This window comes from Scyliorhinus torazame, chromosome 12 (assembly GCF_047496885.1).
Source record: "Scyliorhinus torazame isolate Kashiwa2021f chromosome 12, sScyTor2.1, whole genome shotgun sequence".
Classification (NCBI taxonomy): Eukaryota; Metazoa; Chordata; class Chondrichthyes; order Carcharhiniformes; family Scyliorhinidae; genus Scyliorhinus; species Scyliorhinus torazame.
The window spans coordinates 77,188,013-77,195,654 of record NC_092718.1 but is presented as its reverse complement, the minus strand read 5'-3'; positions in this window follow the sequence as shown (position 1 = coordinate 77,195,654).

Genomic DNA, 7,642 nt, shown 5'->3' with positions numbered 1-7,642 from the left:
GGTCGGGCAGCCAGTCTGCAGCTTTGGGTGGTGCTGCTGACCGCCAGCCGAACAGGATTCTACGGTGGGCGATCAGGGAGGCAAAGGCAAGGGGGTCCGCCCTCCTCCTCAGGAATAGATCTGGCTGGTCTGATACCCCGAAGACCATCACTTTTAGGCATGGCTCCACCTTCATCCCCACCACTTTGGACATTGCCTCGAAGAAGGCTGTCCAGTACTCCACAAGTCTGGGGCAGGACCAGAACATGTGGGCGTGGTTGGCTGTGCCTCCTTGGCACCGCTCACATCTGTCCTCCACCTCCGGGAAGAACCTACTCATACGGGTTCTTGTTAAGTGGGCTCTATGTACCACTTTTAGTTGCGTCAGGCTGAGCCTTGCGCACGTGGAGGTGGACTTGACCCTATGCAGTGCTTCGCTCCAGAGTCCCCACCCTATTTTGATCCCCAGGTCCTCCTCCCACTTCATTCTTGTTGCATCCAATACGGTGTCGGCCCCTTCTACCAGTCGGTCATAGTATGCTTGCGTCCAGTAACTCTTCCAGTAGTGTCTGTCATGGTGGTTGTGGGTATGTCCCCGTCTCCTTTCGTAGGAAGTTTTTTAGTTGCAGGTACCTTAGCTCGTTCCCCCTGGCTAGCTGGAATTTCTCTGTCCGTTCGCCCAGTGTTGCGATCCTGCCATCTGTGTATAGGTCCCTGATTGTCAGTGTCCTTCTGTCCTGTCCCCACCTTTTGAAGGTGGCGTCAGTCAGCGCTGGCGTGAACCTATGGTTGTTGCAGGTGGCAGCTTTACCCGACATTCTGGTCAGGCCAAATTGTTGCCGTAGTTGGTTCCAGGACTGGAGGGTGGCTATTACCACCGGGCTGCTGGAGCGTTTTTTGGGTGGGGATGGGAGCGCCGCCGTGGCGAGGGCCCAGAAGGAGGTCCCCTTACAGGAGGCCTCTTCCGCGCGCACCCACTCGACTTCTGGCTCCTTGATCCATCCCCTTATTCGCTCGGCCGTCGCCGCCCAGTGGTAAAGTTGTAGGTTTGGGAGGGCAAGCCCCCCCTGGATTTTGTTTTTTGTAAGACCTTCTTTGGGATCCTAGCATTCTTCCCCCCCCCCCCCCCCCCCACCCACCCCCCCCACCCCCCCACCCCCCACCCCCATACGAACGCCATGATTAGTTTGTCTAGTGCTTTGAAAAAGGCCTTGGGGATGTAGATCGGAATGGATCTAACTGGGAAGAGGTACCTGGGCAGCATGTTCATTTTGATCGTCTGGACTCTCCCCGCGAGGGAGAGTGGGAGTGTGTTCCATTTCTGCAGGTCCTTTTTTACTTCCTCTGTCAGACTGGTGAAGTTCCATTTGTGGATCCCTTTCCAGTCATGGGCTATTTGGATCCCCAGGTAGTGGAATTTGCGTCTGGCTTGTTTAAACGGCAGTCCCGTTAGGGCTGCCCCACCTACTTGTGGGTGTACCGGGAAGATCTGGCTTTTGCTCATGTTGAGTTTGTAGCCCGAGAAGGTGCCAAACTCTTTCAGGAGCGCGATGATTCCGTCCATGCTGCTCTGTAGATCCGAAATGTAGAGGAGCAGGTCATCTGCATAGAGTGAGACTCTGTGTTCTCTGCCTCCCCTTCGGATCCCCCTCCAGCTTTTTGCTGCTCTGAGCGCGATTGCTAGTGGTTCGATCGCTAGAACGAACAGCAGCGGGGACAGTGGGCATCCTTGTCTGGTGCCCCTGTGCAGCTGGAAGTATCGGGAGTTGGTATTGTTGGTCCGTCCGCTCGCCATGGGAATGTTGTATAGGTGCTTTACCCAGGAGGTGAATCCTGTTCCAAGCCCGAACCGCTCCAGTACCTCTATGAGGTATTTCCATTCGACTCTTTCGAAGGCCTTTTCTGCATCTACGGAGACGATCACCTCTGGTGTTCTCTCCCCGGAGGGGGTCATTATCACGTTCAGCAGGCGCCTGATGTTCGAGGTAAACTGTCTACCTTTGACAAAGCCCGTCTGGTCCTCTGCGACCACCTCAGGTACACAGTCTTCTAACCTTTTGGCTAGGATTTTGGCCAGTATTTTGGCGTCTGCGTTCAGCAGTGAGGTGGGTCTGTATGACCCACATTCCGTTGGGTCTTTGACTTTCTTAGGTATCAGCGAGATTGAGGCCTGTGCTAGCGTGGGCGGCAGTGTGCCCCTCGCTAGCGAGTCTGTGAACATCTCCCGCGGGGCCAGTGTTGTCGCAAATTCTTTGTCGAAGTCTGCCGGGAACCCGTCGGTGGGGGGGGGGGGGGGGTCGGTCGGACGGTCCCCGCTTCGATCCCCGCTGCTGTCCCCGCTGCTCGGTCCGGGCTGCCGCTCGTCGCGCCCTGCACTCTCCTGCTTGGGGGGGGGGGTGTCAGTCGCTCCTCCGTTCCTTCCTCCCTGCAGGTTCGGCCCCCGCTTCGGTCCTGGCCGCCGCTTCCGTCCTGTCTGCCGCTTCGGTCCTGGCCACCATTTGTCCTGCCCTGTGCTCTGCTGCCGTGCGTGGGGGGAGGGCCACCGGATCACTCCTCTCCCGAGGGCCCAGTTCCCCTGCTCCCGATTTCGCGGGAAACTTGAAAAAAATGTAAAAACATTTTTTTAAAAAAAAAATCCGGAAGCCTCCTGAAAAAGCCCCGACTTTATGGAACTGCAGGAGCCTTTTTGCTGCGCCCGCTCCGCTCACAAACCCCACCGGAAGGTATCCCGGCAATACTATTTTATGAACTTCTATCCACTTTTCATCAGCCTGCATATGTACAGGTCTCCATTTTCCCATCAAGACATCATTTTTACGGCAATAACACTCTGGTATACTCTCAGATTACTCTTCTGTATATGTTTTCTGATATATCCGTTTTATTTCTACATCTTTCTGTTGTAACTCCACCAATTTTCCTGAACTAAAAATATCCGCCTCATCGTCCACCTGTTCTTGTTCTTTTTCAACCATCTGATCAAACCTTGTTTCTGATAATTGCACTTCAACTTCAACTTCACTCTTTGATTTCTCCTCTTGTCTGAACCTGTGACTTTGCGACCTTGTTACTACACAATCCGGAAAAATCCCAGGATATTCGTCCTTCAACACTTCAGTTGACTGATTTTCCACTGGCTTATCAACCACAGTAGGCATCACTCCCACCTGCGATCCAGCTATATCATTACCCAAGAAAAACTGTATTCCTGGACAAGATAGTTTATCTATTACACCTACTACCACTTCACCACTCTTCACTGGACTTTTCAGCCTTACCTTATATAATGGAACGCTACTCCTCTCACCCTGAATTCCACATATCACCACCTTTTCTGGCAACATTCTTCCCAAACTACATAATTCCTCATCTCTTACCATTAAAGATTGACTTAGCCCCTGTATCTCTTAAAATTGTGACTTCTTTACCTGCTCCTCCTGATACAGATGAGTAAACTTTACCCACACAAGTAAATTCTTTAAAGACATCTGGCACCTTCTTAACAATTACTACTTGAACAGGCTGCACAATCGTTTGCACCTCCTTCGCTTCCCTTGGGCTTTCCTTTACCACTCTAACAAACCCCACTGTCTTATCCTGTTTTACCACATCAGCTTTCCCAGTGCTTTTCTTCAACCTCCAACACTGTGACTTTACATGGCTTAGTTTATTACTGTGTGAACATCTGAAACTTTTCATTTCTTTTCCACCCTCCTGGATTTCTTTTTTAATCTGAGGTAAACTCTCTTTATTGTCTCCCATCAGATCACCTTTACCTTTACCACTTGAGTATTTCTCATGTCCCCAGTTTCTATCCCTCACCGTCTGAAACTGATGTTGGAAACCAATCTTTGATTTATGAACTGATTCATAATCATCTGCCATTTCTGCTGCTAATCTCGCAGTTTTAACCCTCTGTTCTTCCTACATCAGGAATTGAATTTTTAAACTCCTCCAAAAGTATAATTTCTCTGAGAGCTTCATACATTTGGTCTATTTTCAAAACCCTTATCCACCTATCAAAATTACTCTGTTTGAGCCTTTCAAACTCCATGTATGTTTGACCAAATTCTTTCCTTAAATTTCTAAACCTTTGTCTGTAAGCTTCAGGCGCTAGCTCATATGCACTTAAGATGGATTTCTTCATCTCCTAATACGTTCCAGATACCTCCTCCGGTAGTGATGCAAACACTTCAATAACTCTACCTACCAGCTTTGTTTGAATCAGTAACACCCACATGTCCTGTGGCCATTTCATTTGTTTTGCTACCTTCTCAAATGAAATGAAAAAGGCTTCCACTTCCTTCTCGTCAAACCTTGGCAATGCTTGGACATATTTAAATAGATTCCCACCAAGCCTTTGACTATGACGCTCTTTCTCACTATCCTCATCACTATCATCCAACTGTACGTTTCCCTTTACGTCTGCCAATTTTAACTGATTGTCATGTTTCATATCCATTTTCTGAAGTTCAAACTCACTCTCTTTATCTTTTTCCCTGATCTGTATCTCCCTTTCTTTTTCTTTTTGTTCTGCTAGGGCTATTCTTTCTTTTCTCCTTTCTTCTCTCTCCTTTTCTTTTTCCTCTCTCTCTCTTTCTTTTTCCTCTCTCTCTCTTTCTCTTTCTTTTTTGTCTCTCTCACTCTCGTTTGCCAGCCTTTTTAATTCTTTCTCATGATCCATTTGTTTGATTTGCAACTGAATTTTTGCCAATTCCAATGAGTCAAACTCTATCTCAGGCAACTTTAAATGCTTAACCACCGCCATAATGACCTCATCTTTTCGCATTTTGTCAGGTAATGTTAACTGCAATGTTCTTGCCAAATCTAACAGTCTGCTTTTCATTTCTGTCCGTAAAGTAATACGTGTGACATTCTCCACCCCCAAAAACGTCTGAGCCTCTGAAAAAGCCATTGTTCACAACACTCGCCCCACTTAAACTAAAATACCACACCGGAAAAGCAACAATCCTTCACTGTCTTTAAGTTCACAAAAGCCAATCCAATAGATAGACTTTTATCCTGGACAAGCCCCCAATTGTTATGGGCAAGGCATTTTCATAACTCCAAAATGTAACATGGAGTTCAACCAACCTCTACCTTTAATGGATTTGTTGCTTTTCCTAGCACACGGCTTTTTCCCTAGGTGTGGCATTACAATTATGGACACGTGGGTTTTTAAACACAAAACACTGTTTATTCCATGAACTCAACTTAACCTCTTAAATAAACATTGGATCTCTTAACACCCCTTACTTCAAAGATAACTCAGAAAATATTGCAACAGTAAATGATTCCTTAAAATGTTCTTTCAAACTTCTAAGAGACTTTACATTCTTAAACAAAATCACATCAGGTTAAAGGCTTCACTATTATAAGTTTAAATCACCCAAATGATCCAGAGATAATCTTTCATTGCAGAGATCCAGCTCACTGTAAAACACAGACACACACAAGCTCTTTTCAAAACTGAAACTAAAAACCTGCGGAACTAAACTGCAAAATGGCTGACCTTACCTCAGCCCCACCCACTCTCTGACATCACTGTTTTCTTAAAGGTACATTGCTTAAACATCCATGTCTTAAAAGTACTCTCACATGACACAGTACATACGCCCTGACTCACTCTGCAGATGTTCATCAGTGGAAAGAGGCGGAGTGTGATTGCCTCGTGCCTTTTATAGTGAGATACCACCCCTGAGTGTCCTGCCTGCTCATTGGTCATGTCCTGTTCTCTGTGTTCATTAGCTGCCTGTCTGTGCCTGTCTGTATATCATTATCTGCATGTCTGCATATCATGACATCTCCCCTTTTTACTTTATGTTTTGTTGGCAAATGGGAACGTACTTACATGTGGTGGCATATATTAACATATTTCCAAGCTGTGGCATATGTGAACGTATTTACATGTGAAGACAGCTGTCTAATGTGAGAAAACAGAACTTGGCAAACAAAACAAATGTTCAAAGTCCAGTCTCTGGGGCTTGCGTCTGATCCTTGTCGACCGCCAGAGAGGTGGTGGTGCGGGTGATGGCGCCTTGACAGGTGGGATGGAAGCCTGACTGGTGGCCTCATAGTTAGAGGTATCAGGAGGTGGCAAAATAACAGACGGAAGCGGAGAAGAAAGCAGTTGCGGGCAGGAAACTTTGTGCAGTACCTTTCTGTTTCATCGCACAACAGAACCATCAGCCACACGTACAACATACGAGCGGGGCGCAGCCTGTCGAACAACGACAGCTGGAGCAGACCAGCCACCATCCGGTATCTTGATCCTGACCGTGTCTGCCGGGGATAACACGGGCAAATCGGTGGCATGAGCATCATTGCCCTGCTTTTGCTGGTTTCGGAGCTGCTGCACCTTCTGCAGCACCGGGAGGTGATCCAGGTTGGGCAAGTATATCGCTGGAAATGTCGTCCGCAGGTCCCTGTTTATCAGGAGTTGAGCCAGCGACATGCCAGTGGACAGTGGGGTCGCCCTGTACGCAAGCAGCACGAGGTAGATGTCAAGCAGAATCCGCGGCCTTGCAGATGAGCTGTTTCACAATGTGCACCCCTCTTTCAACTTTCCCATTGGACTGTGGATTGTGTGGGCTGGAAGTGGCAATTTTGAAATGGTATGACTTGGTAAACATAGACCACTCGTGGCTGTTGAAGCATGGGCCATTGTCACTCATGACAGTGAGTGGGATACCATGCCTGGAGAATGTCTCCTTACAGGCCCTGATGACGGTCAGAGATGTGAGGCAGGATTCTCCCCTACCCAGCGGGGCGGGGGGTTCCTGCGTAATGGAATGGCGGGAACCACTCTAGCATCGGACTGCCCCAAAGGTGCGGAAGGTCTCCGCACCTTTAGGGGCCAAGCCTTCACCTTGAGGGGCTAGGCCAGCGCTGGAGTGGTTTGCGCTCCGCCGGCGGGCGGGAAAGGCCTTTGGCGCCACGCCAGTCGGGGCCAAAAGGCCTTCGCCGGGCGACGCATGCGCGGGAGCGTCAGCGGCTGCTGCCATCATCCCCGCGCATGCGCAGGGGAGGGGGTCTCTTCCGCCTCCGCCATGGTGGAGACCATGGCGAAGGACGAAGAAAAAGAGTGCCCCCACGGCACAGACCCGCCCGCGAATCGGTGGGCCCCGATTGTGGGCCAGGCCACCTTGGGGGCATCCCCCGGGGCAGATCGCCCCGCGCCCCCCCCCAGGACCCCGGAGCCTGCCCGCGCCGCCTTGTCCCGCCGTTCAAAAGGTGGTTTAATCCACGCTGGCGGGACAGGCATTCCAGCAGCGGGACTTCGGCCCAGGGCGGGCTGGAGAATCGGCGGGGGTGGGCCCGCCGACCGCGCGGTGCGATTCCAGCCCCCGCCGAATCTCTGGTGGCAGAGACTTCGGGACACGGCGGGGGCAGGATTCACGCCAGTCCCCGGCGATTCTCCGACCCGGCGTGGGGTCGGAGAATCCCGCCCGTGAGGTCTGAGTGCTTCATGACTTCAGGGTAATTGGTGAAATAGTCAATAATCAACACGTAGTCACAACCATTCGCACGAAAGAGGTCGATGCCAACCTTGGACCACGTGGAGGTCTCGATTTCATGCTGCTGGAGCGTCTCCTTGCTCTGCGCTGGCTGGAAGCGTTGACAGGTCGCACAGATAAGGACCATGTTCGCAATGTCCTGCCTG